General features: G+C 42.8%; 1 protein-coding gene and 1 pseudogene across 7 annotated transcripts in view; both read left to right on the forward strand.

Moving 5' to 3' along the window:
- The window catches only part of GRIK2 (glutamate ionotropic receptor kainate type subunit 2), an 808,572-nt gene that overhangs the window by 320,707 nt on the left and 468,160 nt on the right, over positions 1–19,705 (forward strand). The window lies entirely within an intron of this gene.
- On the forward strand, positions 9,727–10,847 carry LOC128337146 (cysteine protease ATG4A-like; annotated as a pseudogene).

Below are 19,705 nucleotides of genomic sequence, written 5' to 3' on the forward strand. Positions count from 1 at the left end.
GGAATTGAGATGAGACGTTCGACCTAGCCTTGAGATTTCTTATCAACATATGTGGGAGGAAGAGAGCTATATTCCTTTTGCTTTTGTCTCTCTTATTCTAATTTGGTCTGCCCCAAGTCTCTCTGTATATGCTCAGATGCAATCAGAGCACATTAAAGGACATTTCCTTTAATCCACTGCAGTCTTGCAATGACCTGAAGGCATTATGGGGAAACGCCTTTTCAGAACACCTGCCACTTTTAGAATGCAGCCTGCTACAGCTTCTTTTCGAAGCAGGCTAGGGAAAGAAAATGGCTAAGTGGCTACGTTTCTCTGTTTTGAGAGGTACATTGAAGCCCCCAAAATGGCGTAGCGAGCAAGTCTAGTAAGATGGAGTTCAGGTATCAGATATCATCCCATGATATCTATGAGGACCAAACCATTTCAGAACCTGATCTGAAAAATTATGTGTTAATAAATTTGGCTGCAGCTAAGGCAAACAAGGCTATACAACTAGGAATCCCTGACTTTTAACTTTTTTTAAAAAAGGGTGGTTATAGTGCAGAGAGGATTAGTTTTGTCTAGCATATGAAATGGCCATCAAGCATACACTGAATTATCAGCAATGTTCTTGCTCATTAAAGTAGTAAAGTATTCAGTTTAATTATTATTCTTTTAAACACATATATATTGGGTATATGTAGAAATTCTTGGAAATCTATTCTGGTATTCATACTATTAATAATTTTCTCTTTCATAAGTTATTTGTGGTTATTTACAATAGAAAGCCATACATGTATTCCTCCTCTTCTGAGCATCACATGCCTGTCAAAGTCCTACCTTTTTGCCTGTGCTCACTTAGCGGTGCTCCATATTTCAGTTATGATGAGCTCTCAGGTGCCAAGACATTTCATTATATTTCCTTGAGGAGGAGATTTGAGCTGGAAAACAGGATTAGTTACACACTGGATGAAAAAAGCTAAAGCAAAAATAGTGGTAAAATAGATAAAGAAAATAAGAGGGAAAACTGGATGCTTATATTCAGCAAAACTGCCTCTATCCCTCACTGCAGTCTAGAGAAACATATATATCAAATATAATCCAAATTTTCTCAGGGAATATTTTTATGTTGACTGTGTACTTTAGCATTTATCAAAATGCCTTACTACCAACATGCCTTGATACTAAAGTGAACATTAAAGTATGGCATTAATATTTAGAACAGAAAAAATCCACTCATATGAACACAAGATGAAAGCAGATAACTATATCAGATGATAAGCAAAAGCAATTAGCAAGGAAAACTTTATGCTAATGAGACACCAGAGCTTGGTAGGTCATCTTAATTACGCATACTTAGCTGTGACTTGCGGCACAGTCTAGCATGGAAGATTAATACGAGAGCAAATGGAACTATTACACCATGTGATATTCAGGCTACTGTTGATAAGTTTTTGGCCTAAATGCACATATTTTTGCACATATATACTGTATTCAGTCACCTTAAGTGGTGCAGCGGGGAAATGCTTGACTAACAAGCAGAAGGTTGCCAGTTCAAATCCCCGCTGGTATGTTTCCCAGACTATGGGAAACACCTATATCAAGCAGCAGCGATATAGGAAGATGCTGAAAGGCATCATCTCATACTCGCGGGAAGAGGCAATAGTAAACCCCTTCTGTATTCTACCAAAGACCTCCTGTATTCTACTAGGGATGTGCCTGGACTGGTCCGGAGGCCATTCTAAAGGCCTCCAGACCAGTCCGGACCTGAGCAGTTCGGTTCGGGTGGGGGGGTTGCTTTAAGAGCAGAGGGAGGGTTTACTTACCCCTCCCACCACTTTCCCGCTCTGGCGCCCGTAATTTTAGTAGTAATTGGGGCAGCAGGATACCTCCCTGCCGCCGCTTCCCACCTTTCGCTATGAAAAGCTCCCAGGAGTCCTCTGCGCGCGTGCATGTCACAGAGATGTGAAGCGCGCGCACAGAGGACTCATGGGAGCTTTTCATAGCGAAAGGGGGGAACGGATGGCAGGGAGGTATCCTGCCGCCCCAATTACTATTAAAATTACGGGCGCCAGAGCAGGAAAGCGGCGGGAGGGATAAGTAAACCCTCCCCCCGCTCTTAAAACAACCCCCCACCCCAGTGCCGGACTGCAGTTTGCCGGTTCGTGCACACCCCTATATTCTACCAGGGCTCTGTGGGCTCCAGGAGTGGAAATTGACTTGACGGCACACTCTACCTTTTATACTGTATTCAGTGCTGTGGTGTACACTTATTAATGTTGTGGAAGAGAAAGAGTTCTATTTATTATGTAGCGTTTTTTAAAAAATGAAATGTTATGTTGATTATTTTGAAAACCATCTTATACTTCAAGAACAGAAACAACCCTTTTCTTTAGCCTGACCTGCAGATTGACTTTAATATCAACTGTGATCAACACTTAAGAAGTAGGGATGGGCCCCGACCAGTCCGGAGGCTATTTAAAAAGCCTCTGGACTGGTCCGGACCTGGGCAGTCCAGTTTGGGTGGGGGGGTACCTTTAAGAGCAGCGGGAGGGTTTACTTACCCCTCTCGCCGCTTTCCCGCTTGGCGCCATAATCCTATGTGTAATTGGGGCAGCAGGACATGCACGCACTTATCTCTGTGACGCGCGTGCGCGCAAAGGACTGCTGGGGTTTTTTCAAGCAACGTCGGGGAAGGGGCGGCAGGGAAATGTCCTGCTGCCCCAATTACACATAGGATTATGGCGCCAAGCGGGAAAGCGGCGGGAGGGGTAAGTAAACCCTCCCGCTGCTCTTAAAGGTACCCTCCCCACCCCAGTGCCAGACCGCTTTTGGCGGCTCCATGCACACCCCTATTAAGAAGTGCCAATTTGTCAAGTCAACTCCTTTTGATTTGCTGTCACAGAAACTAGGGTTGTGCGGAGTTTTTTTCTGTTTTGTTTTTGGCCCGAATCTGAAACAATCCCATTCGAAATCAGCCAATCCAAAACACCCCAATTTTGCTCAAAATTGCAAAATCCGAATCAGAAACATTTTGGATTTTAAAAAATGGCCCGGGGGCAAAAATAGTGGATGGGGTTGGTAATGCCCAATGGGTGGAAGCTACCCCCCAAATTGCAGAGGAATTGGGCAAAGGGCTGCTTTTTGGTGAATTTTTGAAGTTTAAGATTTTTCCCATGGGGAATAATGGCGGTTTCAGCAAAAGTATAGCTTCACGTTGTGGGGAAAGGGGGTGGCCCAGAGTAGAGTAGGGTGGCTGGTAGTGCCCAGTGGGGGCAAGGAAGCTGCCAGAATTATTTCAAAGGAATTGGACAGTGGTCTGATGTTTAGAGATTTAATGGAATTTATGTGTAATTTAAGGTTCTTCCCCTTTCAGGAGCCCCATAACTGCACTTGAGGGGCACCGGGATGGCCCAAAGCAAGTGGTGGTGTAAAGTACTGGGTTCTGTTGTTTCTGAAGTGTTTTGAGTGTAGATTCTCTGGTAGCATGTGAGAGTGGATTCATGGTTTGTCATTGAAAATCTCATATGCTACCAGAGAATCTACACTCAGAACACCTCAGAAACTACAGAACCCAGCAGCCCATGAGTTAGCAACCCATGGAGGTGGTTGGCACCCTATGTGAACTACACCACCACTCGCTCCGGGCCACCCCAGTGCCCCCCAGGTAGAGTTATGGGGCTGCTGAAACCTCCATTATTCCCTATGGGGGAAAAATCTTAAAAGACGCGTAAACCTCAAAAACACCACCTCTTGGGGCACTGCCACACAACCCACTGATTTGCCCCTGAAGCCCCACACAAACAAGTTGAAAGAGTGAAGAGAATGAAGAACGACGGCACTTAATTTTTTGGCACAGTTATTTGAGAATTTTGCAGCTGTTGTGAGCCTGTCCCTGTGGCACTAGCACAGCAGCTCAACCCATTTGTGGATTCAAGCACTCTTTCAATAAAAACGCTCCTTCCCCATGGAACAGTGACCACAGGTCACTTGAGATAGCAAGATAGACCAATGTCCTGCCTTGGTTATATGGAACAGCTTCAAATGTTTATTTAACTGAAGTGGAGTGAGATGTAGCCCAAACAAATCAGCCTACTGTTCAGAATTGTTGAGATTTTTCATTACTGCATTTAAGAAAATGCAAAACCATTGATCATGGTTACAAGAAAGAGAGAAGCAACTAAGATTCCTGGGGATGTCAATAGATTGACAGGGGTATTCCCCCCCCCCGTCCTTTTGTCTCCTGTAGTCCCATGTGGATGACCTGTCCCTGCAATGGCAAAAATTGTGAACCACTGGCTTAGACATCATGTCCCACCAAATTACATTGTGGCCTAAATTACATTAGACTGCTCAACTTGGGCATCAAAACTTAGACACCACTATAACTCATAAAAATCAGAAGAAAAACAAAATAGCTCTTCAAAAGACCCTTGAACAAGTCAGGAGAGTCTTTCTAAACCTTTGGAAAGAAAAACCTGTGTAATTTCAGAACTTTCCTCACCAGATTCTGGAATAGCTTCTCCACACAATTTATACCATGGCTTTTAGCAAGAGCTTTGGAATTGCATTGAGCTCCCAAAGATATTTTGGTATTTCTGTCTCAAAATGCTGTCTTCCGAATCCCTTTGCAAGGTCAGTTTGCATTTCAATCACACTGAATACAACACATACTTAACTAAACCATTCATGGCCTACAGGGAAGCTCTGCCAGCATTTTGCATATCTTATCTTCTGCTAATCACTCAGTGCCTCAGCTGGAGTGGAAAGGATTCAGAGAAGTCAATTTCAATTGCAATGCTTTTCCGAAGAACAAAGCATTTGTTCCGAAACACAGTCATTTTGATTTGGAAACAAAAATCTCTGTTTTTTAATTCTTGATTTCATTTTGGTTACAAAACCTCCAAAATTGCCATTTTGGGGCACAAAACGTTTTGTACCTGAATCGAAATGCACAAGGCTAACAGAAACCCTATTCAGTCATTCTAAATTCCTCCAGTGGAGATGCTTACAGTGTGCAATGAGGGTTTGGAGGTCCTGCCCCTGGTGTATCTCTGGCACATCAGTCACCTTCCTGCCCCGGTGTTCATCTTGTGCTTAGGGTATTCATCTGAAGAAGCAAATGCCCTAAATGTGATGATTGTAGTTTCCATGATTTCTCCATAATTGTAGCAGCTAGTTTTTCATTGTTAGAAAAATGATAGTAGTAGCTGTGTACCATCTAGTTCACATGTCTGTTTTTCTCCATATACTATGCTGGTATGTCTGATCATTAGTTAAGACTAGTCACATGGACAGGTTGTGACAATTCGCATGCATGAGTTGGGACTATTCGTATACATCCCCATGTGTTTTCATGGAGTTACAAGCAACATGCTTTTTTTCATTACAAAAATGTTTTTAACTGGATTCACATAAATAAATGTAAAATGTAAGCTGACAGAGATGCTATATTAATAAACTTTGCTGTGATTTTCATTGTCATGTTGGCTTTAGAAAATACAAACATAAATACAGATTTTACAACAGAACATCCATGTGGCTGTGGTTCACACGTCACATTTCTATACAATCATTTATACCTGGATAATTGGGAGGACTGTCTGTAGGAAAAGGATGGCTTGCACATGTGAACCAGCCCTAATAATATGAAATAACCAGTAGGCAGATGTGTGGCCTTAGGAGCATTTAGGTCCATTTTCACAACCAAACAAACCATAGTTTGCCTGATAATTTTTTAGGAATGCCCCATCCTGCAGCCTTGTGCTGGGGGATGGGTCTTTGTTCCATTCTCCAAGCAACAGCTGCAAAGAGTGCCCTAATTGGGCAGGGCTGGATAGGATGTGGGGCTTGTACACCGGTGAGGCTGCCCCTCCCCTCCCCTCTTCAGTTCATTTATGGCTTCCCCTCCCTCTCGTCTTGAGAGGCAGAGTGGGCTTTGCTGGTTGTCCTTTTGGGGGCTGATTAGGAATCTTTGGCCTCTCAACTGACTGGCTGTGTTGGGTGTGTGTGTCTTTTTGCCTACTCCATTCTGTATTTCCTAGTGCTAGTTAGTATTAGGTCACAACTGGGCAGGAACAGTGTGGGCTGGGTGGAGGTGTAGAAGGGTTGGAGATCAGTGAGCACCCTTGGACAGTTTCAAAGGGTGGATTGATCAATCGGTCCTTAGAGGCTTCACGGCTCGGGGACTTCGATTTGCCATGACACCTGCTTCAGGGCTTCACAAACCTTAAAGTCTGCTTGGGGTGTGTGAAGCCCTGGAAGTTGCCCTGACCCTTTGGGGTTGGCAGTGGTGGAGATGAAGCAAGAGTCGGGTGTGTCACCCATTCAAGGCACGGGCAAGGACAAAATTGTCTGAACCTGGCCTGTAGTAGGCCTGCACTGTTGGGGATGGTGGAATTTATGCCACACTAAGTTTGCTAATTTGATTATTTAATAAAATTGTGGCCCATTTTACCCAATTGAAATATGTCAGTGTCTTCCACGAGGCTGGGGTGTGGGAGCAATGAGACAAGCAGGTTTTTAAAGACTCGAGCACTAGCAGAAATACTTTGGAAGCATTTACAACATCTGACTGAACAAGCAAAATAAACCTTTCTTGATGGAAGAAACTGCTAGATACAAGAATTAAAAAGGATTTCTTTCCTAACATGATGGCTCATCATGTGATTTTGCGTCTGTTTATGTATTTTATTAGCTTTTCTACTTAATGTTTCCACTTTGGCCAGAGATGTTCCATAAGTCAAATGTCTAGGATAGATTTTTTTTTATACTCCCCATGCCAAATTCTAATGACATTTGAAAAGATTAACTAAAAAAACTCGAGTGCATGTGAATATATACTAAAATTTGTGTTTTGGATGGGTTGTTTGAAACAGTCTCTGGTTAACTGTTAACTCAGACAAATAATTACTGGACTTATTCCAATATGTCCAAATCCTAGATGCCCTGTCTGTGCAGAATCTTGCTTCTGTGCTGAATGGATTCCAGGCTATATGAGGAACTGTGGGCACAAAGGAGCTGGTCTTGTAGTAACAAGCATGACTTGTCTGCCCTGCTTGCATATGAAAGGGATACAAGAAGTGTGAGCACTGTAAAATATGCCCTTTAGGGGATGGTGCCACTCTGGGAAGAGCATCTAGGTCCCAAGTTCCCCCACTGGCTTCTCCAAGATAGGGCTGAGAGAGATTCCTGACTGAGATTCTTGGAGAAGCCGCTGCCAGTCTGTGTAGACAATACTGAGCAAGATCGACCAATGGTCTGACTTAGTATATGGCAGCTTCCTATGTTCCTAAGGTGTCTTGCACATGGAAACCTGCTTATGCACTTGTTTTTCCAAATGGATGGGAAATCATGCAAATACAGTATATGGCTCTTGCACACGTGGAATCCTGCATATATGCATGTCATAAGCACAAATGGATCCTACACACATGGTTCCCTTTTCCAAGTCTAGGAGCTTGGATTGCATTATATGTGAAGTCGTTTCTGGAACTCTAAATTCTGCCATCAGGTCTTCAGAGTGGGTATCGGGGAACTTGATTAAGTTTTTTCTCACTGTCCCTTCTTTGCCCTAATGTTTGGCTAGTTAGAAAGTTTGACTTGCACATCCCTGGCGTTTCTTATTTTGATTGAGACATTACTATTTTTCTTTCTGTTTTCTATATTTCTGAATTGTTTTTTGAATTTTTTGTAAGTTCTCAGGCCTGCTTTAATAACTGTCTGTTAATGTCACACCTCAGAGAATATACAGTACAAACTTTCAGTAAAGCAAGGTTAGTTTTTTAAAAATTATTTTATAAAGATTTTTTTTTTTGCATCCTTAATTCTTATTGATTAGCATCAAGGACTCTCAATGCAAAGTAGCAGAATGATTAATTAAAAACAATCAATATAATACCATTAATAAAAATGCAATTGCTTTGGTGTGCTAATGAGTTTGATGGGTTTTGAATTCAGAGCTATTTTTCTCAACACATTGGTAAACACATAAAATCCTTGTAATGATTTCAAGCTTTAATCACATAGAGTTGGCTTTGTGTAGCAGTTTTCATACTTGAGGTTTTTCCAGCAGTGCTTTAGAAGTCAATGAATGAAAATCTGTTAGTGTAGTGACTGTGTTGGCAAACAATGGACACTGTGCATGGCAGAAACTGACAGGCAGGCTTGAATACTAAAGACTGTCGAACAACTGAGGAGGTATATCTTAAGTTTCTCCCCACTTTCCCCTCCCTGCACTGTCACCAACTCTCATTTCCAGATGACCTGCACTGGAAACGAAATTGAACTGATATTTCTTTTAAACGTTGGAATTTGTCATAGTACCCTAACAACTCCTACTTTCTAACTACACTGTCAGTAATTTGTACAGCAGTACTGTTACATTTTAGTATGTGGGCTATGAGATCTTTGCACCAAATCTGTGTAAATTGTACAGCTCTGTTTTAGCCATGGTTCAACAGAGCTTGGTAATGTCAGCCCTACGACATGTGAAACATCAAGAGTGCCTTTGGGCATATACGAAATGCCTTTGCTCCATTTAAAGCACATTGCAGTAATCCAACTGAGATGTAACAAAGTCATGGATAATCATGGGCCAGGTCTGAATGAGACAGAAAGGGATACAACTGGTGCACTAGTCAAAACTGAACAGAACTCCAATAGGCCATGGCAGACATCCTGGCATCAAATGTGGTGCAGTGTACAGGACAATGTGAAAGCTGAGACTCTAGTTCTTAAAGGGTTAGGGCAACCCCACTGCCAAATGGTTAGCAGTGGGATTGCCAACCATTTGGGGTTAATAAACCATTGCCAAATCCCTGCACCACACCCTTTCTCACATTTAGTTAGAAACGACTTGAGGGGGTGCAGGGAGAAGGCTGCTGCTAATGCTTACTTCCCGCAGACGATCCCCTGTTTTTCCCTGGGTGGGCAGAGTGCCCGCCCAGATAATTGCTGGCAGCCCCAGGTAGCGCGAGGGGTGGGTGGGTCAGGGATCAGGATGCGTCCTCCCAGCTGTCGGAACTTCCTAATGAACTGCACAAGTATCCCAGCAGTGACAGGCGGACCCCCATTGCCACTGCAGCACTGGCTGGCTAAAAGCAGCCAGAGCTGCACATGAACAAGGAAATGGGATTAAGGGAGTGAGTGCTCCCTTAACCTCATTTAAGAGGGTGGCTTCACAGGTGGGTTTGCTGCTGGCAGTTGCCGGTGGTTCTTTCAAGCAGCAAAGACTGGGCTTGGCTTCCTTAGCCCAGTTTTGCCTGATCATAAGAACAGTCTCCTGGTTTTCTGACCAGGAGAACTTTGCTCTGGCAAATTTAATTATCATGTTCTCAGTGGTATATATTCTCCTCACTGTACTCCTTTTTACCTCCCTAGCTGATAAACTGCACCCTGGTATCTGGGTAGAACATGGTTTGTTTTAATGAGAGTTACTAATTTCACAGCAATTTAAAACAGCCATTCTTACAGACAGCATAACTTATTGATTTCAGTGACAGGAGGTTAAAAGCACAATATTTACTTAATCAGTAGTGGCAACGTTTGATATTTCTCCATGGCCCTTTGAGATCCAATTTTATTGTTGGGGATGGACTACAGCTCCCGGGATGCTCCAGGGTGGCCGTTGCTGTCGTGTTGTTTTCTGTGAGGAGAAGTCGGTGGGGAGAGGAGGTGGTGGTCGCGGGACAGGCAGGAGGCGAAGGCGATGAGGATGGTGCTGATGGGAGGAAGAGGAGGAGGGGGATGGAGTCTGCAGAGTATCTAGAAGAACTTCCAGAAACGGATGAGCCAGCATGGATCTTTGGGAGGCAGTACCACCTGAAAACAGAAAAAATCTAAGCTTCTTTTGGATATAAGTGCTCATCTTTGGTTTACCTATAGAAAGAAATTTTCCCCAGTTGGTGGTACAGGCCATTCCTCAGATGCTGGCTGGGGCTGCATGCTGCGATGTGGACAGATGATGTTAGCCCAGGCTTTGATCTGCCGACATTTGGGGAGAGATTGGCATTGGCAGGAACATGAAAAATAGCCGGAAGAATATCACAAAACCTTGCACTGCTTCTTAGACAGAAAAGATTGCTGTTATTCCATCCACCAGATGGCACAGATGGGTGTTGGTGAAGGGAAGTCTATTGGGGAATAGTTTGGACCAAATACTGTGACCTAAGTGCTCAAGAAACTTGCACTGTTTGATGAATGGAACTCCTTGGCTGTTTGACAACACAGTGGTTATTGAAGATATCAAGAAAATGTGCCGGTTTCCTTCCAGAACTGTCCTGGTGCCCACTGTACTTCACTGCCGCACAGGAACATGTTTAGCCAAAACAGGAGCCCAGAATGGTTCTGTTGTGGCCTATGCTCTTGATTGTACCTCTTTGCTTAGGGATAAACCACATCAATTCAGTCTATGCTGATGCTTTTAAGGAGTGTTTTAAGATGCCACAGTCTTTAGGAGCTTTAGGAGGAAAGCCAAACAATGCCTACTACTTTATAGGATTTTTAGGAAATGAGCTGATCTATTTGGATCCTCACACCACCCAGGTTTTTGTAGACTATGAAGAAAATGGCACAATAGATGACCATAGCTTCCATTGCCAGCAAGTACCCCATCGGATGAAGATCTTGAATATTGATCCCTCCATAGCATTGGGATTCTTTTGTAAAGAAGAAAAGGACTTTGATAACTGGTGTAGCCTGGTGCAAAAGGAGATACACAAGCAACAGAATCTGTGCATGTTTGAACTGGTTCAAGAGCACCCTCCCCACTGGCCTCCTTTCATACCTCCGATAAAGCCAGAACAACAACTGGAGCAGAGCTCATCAAATCTACTGATAAGTTATTTGAACTAAGTTTGAGATCCTGAGTGTATAAAAGAAGCTTCAGTGGACCTTGTGTGTGCCCATGTGTGGCATATGATGGTGACTAAGAACACCCAGCCTTTCTTGCCCTGCAAGTGCCTGCACACAAACCCTGAACAGAGCACAAGAATTGAATCATGCTTGGAACTGAGGTAACAGTTCAAAAAGACCTTCTCAAGAAGGGCAGAGAGCAGAATCTGGATGCAGATGGCTCTTTTGTAGTCGTTTCCCCCTGGAATGTATCTTGTCTGGAAAAAGAGAGAACTTTTTGAGATGAGAGCAAACTGAAGTACAGAGACTGGGAGTTGCCTTGATGGTGTCAAAACCCTAAATGGCTTTTATTGCTCCACATAGTATAATGCAATAGTTCTGCTCACGCTGGAAGCATGATTTTGAGGTAACAGTGCATTTACTTCTTGTTCCTTCACGTGAGCAGTATTGTAGGAATTAAGTATCATTGTCTTGTTTTAAAAGAGCCAATGTATCACCAATTTTTAATAAAGGGATCCAGGGAGATCCAGGAACTTAAATGCCAGTTAGCTTAATGTTTAAGTTAGCTTAATTAATAGAAACCATAATTAAACATAAATGATTAAACATATAAAGGTTGTGCTCATGACCATTTTCTGTGGTCGGGGAGGGTGTGTTGGGAAGGCAATATCGAGCTTACCTTCCCCCAGATGATTCCAGCAGACATGTGGAACATACTACTCACACACCCACACAATCCACACTGCTCCCATCAGCGCACCATCAGCGCAGATCTCTGGGGACTAGGAAAATGAGTCAAATAAACTTGGCAGTTCTAGGGTAAGTGAGTAGGTTCAATAATGGGTTCGTAACTGGTTAAAGGACAGGGAAACGGAGGATAGGGATAAATGGACAATTTTTACAATTGAGAGAATGGAGTCTCCTGAGGATCTGTATTGGGATGGGTGCTTTTTCATTTGTTCACAGCTGATCTAGAAATTGAGATAAGCAGTGTGGTGGCCAAATTTTCAGATTACACCAAACTGTTCAGGATAGTGCAATCCACAGAGAAGCATTATGTCACTGTGGAACAATAGCAATATCACCTGGAATATTTTCTTACCAATTAGTTCCCTTTGATTTATAGGTGGGTTTTAAGTAGGCTATTTATATTTGTAACCATCCTCTTGATCCAGAAGATAGAGAGCTCTTTCCAAAGCAAGTGAGTACTAGTATTCTCACATGGTATAGTAAAGCCATGTTTTCCTCAGCCTTCCCAGGTATATGTGCATGCTTGCACACACGGTCCACAAACCAGGCTGCTATGGGGAATGGGAGACCTGTGTATGCCTCCTATTTATTTAGTTATGCTTCTGCTCAGTCAAGAAGCATGTTTTGGCTTAGAGGTTTTTAGATTGTGAGCCCTTTTGGGTCAGAAAACCATCAAATTTCTTTTTTCCATGTAAGCTGCTTTGTGACTTTTGGGGGGGGCTGAAAAGTGGTATATTTATATACTTACTTACTTACTTACTTAATTGAAATTCTATACCACCTGATATAGAAATCTCTAATAAAAATATACATATTTGTTGTAGTAGTAAAAATAATAATTAGTAATATTTAATATAGAAGGAGGAGGACTGATACAAATATGAGAGTCATTCAGAGAACTCACAGTCCCTGTAATGGCCTGGAATGCTGACTGTGCCAATGCGAGTGTGCTGAGTGGTGATGGGAGAATGGTGGAAAAACAGTATTTGGGGCCAATTTGGAAGATATTGCCCCTCAAACACACACACAACTAGTCCATGTGCTTAATAAGGGGGAAGATCCCATTCCATCCCAGCTTCTTTCCTAGATGTCCTGACGTCCTCTCAGTATATTCTGTTAGCACTTGGGGTGGGCAGTTCATGCAAACCACTGTTCTATGTGCAACCCAAATTCTCTTGGCACATTCCCCATCTTAATTGTGTGGGCAGGGGTGGGTGGGGAAGTATCTTCCAAACTGGTTTTCTGCTATGCCTGATTGGTTTTTTCTTCCCATATGTGGAAGACTATGGCCTAGGTATTCTGCAAATAACAATTAATTATGCAAAATAGTATAATTTTGAATATTTCTGTTTTGATAGAAAAGAGCTCTAGTTATTAAATAATTCAGTATATGCTTGTAGAATTTTCATAGACAGCTTGGGACAGCTAAATTTAAACACTTTCAGGTCCCACTAATTTCACTGGGAAGGAATTAAATACATACCTAACTTTCCCATTAATTAGGAATGTACACGAGCTGTTTTGGGGCATCTTCTGGGAAGCAATGTGAACCGGCTTGGGCGCTGACGTTCAAGCTGGCTTGTCAGGGTGGAGAGAGGTTTCCTTAAGGAGCCGGTAAGAAGGTCCTTAGCTGCTCCTACCTGCTCTGCTGCTTTTCTGGGTGCAGCAACCAGTCCCCATCCGGCCACGTGAAGGCTGCAGAAAACAGCGCCGCAGCCCTGCGCAGCCAGATGGGGAAGAGCGCCACACCAAGAAAAGTGGGAGGGCGGGGAGGAGCAGGTAAGGAACTCTTTACCGGCTTCTTAAGGGAACCCCTTCCTGCCCTGCCAGCCTGTGCATGAGCCCATGCACATCTCTACCATTAATACAGATAGATCTTAGAAATGCTTAACTTTCACCACGTCATATCCTGATTCAATAACTAGAGATCAAAGTCTTTTGCAATTACAGATTAAAACTATACTTTACATCCTTTTGCTCCTCTTGGTCTGGGAAAGCATTTTGTTTGAAAAGTATCTGAATGCCTGTTTTGTGAATCAAAGTGTCCTACCTAGCTGATTTTTTTCCTGTTAGTTATAGTTTGAGTGTCAATAGCCTGTATTGATTTACATGTAAGATCAAGAGAGGAAGTCGGTCAATAAAGCAGTAGGAAGTAAAGCAGTATCAAGAGAGAATTTTAGTTGTCAGAATTCCAAACATCGGGTTTCTTAGACGTTTGCTTGTACTTAATAGGTCCTCTGGGGATACAACTCAGTAACAACTGGTCAGCCAGTTCTGGCATGCGATTTAGCAAATGCATCTTCTAGGGAAACATCTCTGAAAGCAGAGCCAGTTTTCTGTTGTGCTACTGTTTGGAAATCAAGCTAATGTGGTCTTTAGCTATTTCCCCATATATAATGCCTCATTGCTTGTTTTGTATTCTATTGCAAAATTAAATCTTGCAAAAGTATATCATAGATGTTTTATAACACCCATTAGGTGGGTTGGAGGTGGCCAGGTGCCTAGAACGCTCATCTCATGGGGGTATCCCCCAATGTACTATGCTTATCATGTGCTGCATTGTACAATATCTTGAGGCCAGGAAAATGAGTCCTGGCCTTGAACCATCTGTGCTGCATGGAGCAGCGCAGATTGTCTGGGCGCACGCCGAAGATTTCACAAAGGATCATCTGGGGAGAGGGTAGGTGAAACCCTGCCCCTCGCCGCCCAACCATTGGTCATGTGAATGCTCTTAATATCTTTTTAATGTCATTTAAAAATATATATATTTCTATATGCTGATGGTATGAAAAATAGCAATTTCTCTTATTTTATTCATTATAAAAAGTGTATGCTTTTAAAAATAAGAAATGAATTAGATAGAAAAATTAGATGGGAACTAATACTTTTATTATGGACAGATGTTAAAATGCAACTAAATTGTGGGTTGTATCCCTAAGTATTTCTTCCATGGATGGAAGGCACTTCCATTCACACAGTAGAGATGGGGATGATTTTCACCAATTTCTTTCCTTCCTGCTTCAGCCTTGCATGTTACATGCCATTTTGTTTGGGAACATCTCTCAATCTTCAGGAGAAGATTTTCGGGGGTGGTAAGGGGAGACAGAATCTGGAAAATTTCTTCTTGCATGAGTGGAATTATTTTCATTCATGGAATAAATATTTACGATACAACCCTGTGTCTTCTGAAGAGACTCTAGCACTGAGGTCTTCCATTTCACAATGGGGACAACAAGCTGCTTAAACATTTGCACAGCTGATGCATTTTGAAGGAAGCAAAATGTCTAAAACTTATTGGTATATCTAAGAAGTACATTATTCTTATTGGCTATGGTGCCTCTGGTAGGTTTACCTCTTACTCCCCAGTACTTAGATTAGCTATAGCAGGAAACTGTTGCCACATCATGGGTTCATTCTCATGAGGGCATTGTATTTACTTATATAGCTTCTTTTTATTAGATCAATGAATCTAGGCAGATAAAGTTTCACTGTACATGTTGCATGATAAACTACATAGTAGAAGTAATATCTTGTGTAGAGACAAGTTTGCAGGCATGCATATGTACAGATTTTCTCTCTCTCTCTCTCTCTCTCTCTCTCTCTCTCTCTCTCTCTCTCTCTCTCTCTCTCACACACACACACACACACACACACACACACACACACACACACACACACACCTTATGTCAATGTGCAGTGACATTTTGTTTGTCTACTGTGTGATAGTTGACTGGGTTGACTCACAAGATTTCATTTACTAGAGTTTGGTGTAAATGAGACTTCTGTCTTTAAGAACAAAATACAACAAGTTGTTATAGTAAGAACGAATCTCCCTACTTTCTTTTCACTATCCCTACAACTGGACTTAATTTGGTTCATATCAGTTAGGCCATCCACAAGTTAGAACTCTTGCACCTGCCATCTTGGATCAGGGCAGATGACTTTATTACAAACTACACCATTGAGGTGTCCCTATGTGTCACTCACTACAACTGTACCAAATTTGGTTCAAATTGGTTAGACGGTCCACAAGTTAGTCCACTTGCGGCTCAAAAATTCACATGTCTGCCATCTTGGATTGGGGTGACCATCATCACAAACTCCAACATTGGGACATCCCTATGTGTCCCTACAGGTGTAGCAAATTTGGTTCAAATTAGTTAGGCAGTTCACAAGTTGGCCCACCTGTGCCTCAAAGGTTTACATATCCATCATCTTGAATATGGGTGGATGACATCATCACAAACTATGCCGTTGAGGTGTCCCTATGTGTCTCTACAACTGTATCCAATTTGGTTCATATTGGTCAGGTGTTGTAAAGTTGATAGTGGGGGCAGACACACACAGAATGGTGGGTGATCTCATAAGCCTACTGGAATGTAGGCTAGAAATTTAGTGCAGTCCTGGGTTGTGTGTGTATCTTTTGCCCCTGAACTCCAGTGAAGACAGGACACACATGGATGAGATAAAGCTAGGGCCACACTTTATTAACTAAACTATCAGAGATCTTCAGTAGTAAACAACTGAAAACATATAACCAGAATGTGGGCAACTACACCCCCAAATTCCTACTGGGCTCCAAATGGCAGCCAGCTAGTCTCCCACTAAGGAAAGAGAGGGAGGGTGGCAGTGTTCCCTCTAACAGGGATTCCCAGATGTAGTTGACTACAATCCCAGAATCCTCAAAGGCCATTATACCTGGGGTTGCTGGGAGTTGTAGTGAACTACATCTGGGAACCACTGTTAGAGGGAACACTGGTGGGTAGCAGCCAGGATTCCCACTGTGTAATGCAGGGAGAGCAAGTGCGGTTGTAAAGCTCCCTCTGCACTCCCCATTGGGCGAGATAAACCATATGCTCCAATGAGCAGATGGGGACATGACATGTCTGCCCTGGCTCCCACAAGGTTGGAGGGAAATCTGCTGCCCCACCAGCCATTTTAGTGATGGGCATATAATGCAGTCCTTAAAGTTAATTGAGAGCACAAGTTGATATCAGAAAGAACAATCCAAGTTTCTAGTCCCATCGATATCTATACACTAATGACTGATACAATGAGTGAGGCCTTAAAATGGGCTGACTCCGACAAGAAACTGGCTGCAGCACACATTCAGGATAGTGTCACACTGAGAGCGTGCTCACTCTTACGTCACTGGAGAACATCCCAACACATTGTCCCTTAATCACATAGGTAGTGTTCATCTGAATACTGAGCCCTCTACATGGGTGCCAAAACCCAGAGTAGAACCCACTTTTCAGTAGCCACATGATGTATTTTATTTGGGTCTGGGCTGCTCTGTGGATTTTCATCTTCATGTTTGTTGTGGGGGCCAGTAAACTGGAGGCAGTTGTGATAAATGCGATACAGTGATGCACTGCAGCTTTCAATCCAGCTGCTGCTGAAAGACCAATTGGGCCACATAAAAGACAATGCAGACAACTGAATAGCAACTCAAACCATTTACCAGATGAGCAGATTTACTCTGTGCATTCCCTGCTGAAACAATTTATAGTCAGCCCAGTGAGTGGATGTGAAAAATATTGTTTCCCTCTTTTGTCCCTTTATCTGTCTTTAAAACTGTTTGACAGTGTAGTTTGACTAGCAGTTAGTTTGTCAGAAAAGCAGAAAGAACTGTAGGACATTTCTTTAGCTGAGATCCTAATTGCGTACAGCTCTATAGAATTTGCGTAAAACTCGCAGCTTCCTCAGACTTTGTAGCAGCTGTGCTGCTGAAACTAGTAAGACAACTCTCTGCAGGCCAATTTGTTGGGATACTAGGCTTTCTACATTTTCTTACCCCATTAACTGCATGGCAGATGGAATCTATGGACTTGTGTGTGTGCGCACTTACACACACACACACACACACACACACACACACACACACACACACACCACAGACAATATGCATGACCTAAAGGCCTCTCTAGCTATTAAGATTTTATTATTTACTTATTTTGTTTTATGGCTTATACCATTGGGATAATGCCCTTTGGGGACACATAAACAGTTGTGGGTGGGGGTGGGGGGGTGGGGGGAGCTGTCTGCATAACTATGAACCATCAAGTAGGCCAAGATTAAATAATGAGACCTTCAACAGGCTGTAATGGAATTACATTAAGTATTTTGAGTTCAGTGGGCAGTAGATGCACTAATGGAGGCACCGTGCTGGGCAAGCATACATTTTAGCTGGAATTTCTTATGAGGGGGTGATTGCACATTATGATATGAATAGCAGCACTGTATGCAATGAAATTTCCTGCCAGAAAATGAGAAGATTAAGGTCCCCTCTACCAGATAACGTCTCACTGGAGGAATGTAATAGTGGTGAAAGAGAATCTGAAAACAGATGATTTCCCATTTAATACTCCATTGACTTCCCTCCTAGAGGCATCACCCTGCCACGATGGCAATGCTCTTTATTTTCATTTCACAATCAAGCTCAAGCTGTTTGTATGGCATGCCAAGCCAAAGCCAGCTTTCTGCCTATGGTCGGTCTGTTCCGTTTGTCTGTTTTGCCTGTCAGTCTGTTTCTTGTTGCTATTGTTGTTTAAAGGAATAGGGTTACCTGCATTCAAATTCTATGTTTTTTCCTTGAAACTTAGGTTTAGTTAAAATAAGGTTTTTTTATTACACTATTCTCTGAGTGGGTGCTAATTATAATGTATTGTTATTATTATTATTGTTTACACAGTCAGATAGGTGTTATTGACTGGTTTGTCTTATCCAGACATTGAGTTCTTCCCAAGGACCTGGGTTGGCTGAATTTTATTATCAGTGGTGTTGCTGTTATTATTATAGATATCGTCGCAGAATATAGGCTGCTCCCAGTAAAGCTGCTTTTTGTAATTTGCTGATGGTGATTTCTGTGGCCCCTATGGTGTTGAGGTGCTTTTCAAGTTGTCTTGGAATTGCACCAAGGACGCCAATTACCACTGGGATTATTTTGGTGGTCTTCTGCCATTAGTAGTAGTAGTAATAATAATAATTCAATTTCTATACTGCCCTTCCAAAAATGGCTCAGGGTGGTTTACACAGAAAAAAAAAAATAAGATGGATCTCTGTCCCCAAAGGGCTCACAATCTAAAAGAAATGTAAGATAGACACCAGCAACAGTCACTGGAGGTATGGTGCTAGGGGAGGATAGGGCCAGTTACTCTCTAAATAAAGAGAATCACCACATTAAAAGGTGCCTCTTTGCCGTTTTAGTCGGGGGTGCTAATGTGGGTACTACTACTACTACTACTACTACTACTACTACTACTACATGAGTTTGTTTCTGTTTTACTGTGCATAAATGCTATTGGTTGTCCATTAAAAAAATGAGATACTTTCTGCTATTCATGTGTGCCTTGCTACAGTTTAGTAAGGGTGTGCAATTCGGATTTTCGGTGTTTCGGCTCAGACCCGAGCCGAAACACCCCCGTTCTGTTCTGTGGCTGAATATGGCCCTCCCGAATCACCCCCCGATTCGGTTCGGACCTGAATTTATTTGGGTCCGAATCTGAATCAATTTGGGGCAAAAAAGGAGGTCCCAGGGGCAAGATAGTGGGGTGCGGTGGTAGTGCCCAATGGGTGGAGGCTACCACCCAAATTTCAGGGGTATTGGTCAAAGGGCTGATTTTTGGTGAATTTTTGAAGTTTTAGTGTCTTTGGGGCAGATAGGGGGCATAACGTGGGATCTGGGTCAAAAGAGTGGGGTGGGGTGGTAGTGCCTAATGGGTGGAGAGGGATTGGGCAAAGGGCTGATTTTTGGTGAATTTCTGAAGTTTACGCATCTTTAAGGTTTCCCCCCATGAAGGGTATATCGCTTCACGTCGGGGGGAAAGGGGTGTCCTAGTGCCAGGTGGGGTTGGTGGTAGTGCTGGGTAGGGGCAAGGAAGCTACCTGAATTTTTTCAAAGGATTTGGGCAGAGGGCTGATTTTTGGCAAATTGTTGAAATTCACACGTCTTTAAGGTTTTTCCTCATAAGTTATAATGGAGCTTTCAGCAGCCCCATAAGTGCACTTGGGGGGTGCTGGGGTGGCCCAGAGAGAGTGGTGGTGTATTGCACATAGGGTTCCAACCACCCCCATGAGTTTCTAACCCATGGGGTACAGGGTTCTGTTGTTTCAGAGGTAT

This window comes from Hemicordylus capensis, chromosome 1, assembly GCF_027244095.1.
Source record: "Hemicordylus capensis ecotype Gifberg chromosome 1, rHemCap1.1.pri, whole genome shotgun sequence".
NCBI classification, from domain to species: Eukaryota; Metazoa; Chordata; class Lepidosauria; order Squamata; family Cordylidae; genus Hemicordylus; species Hemicordylus capensis.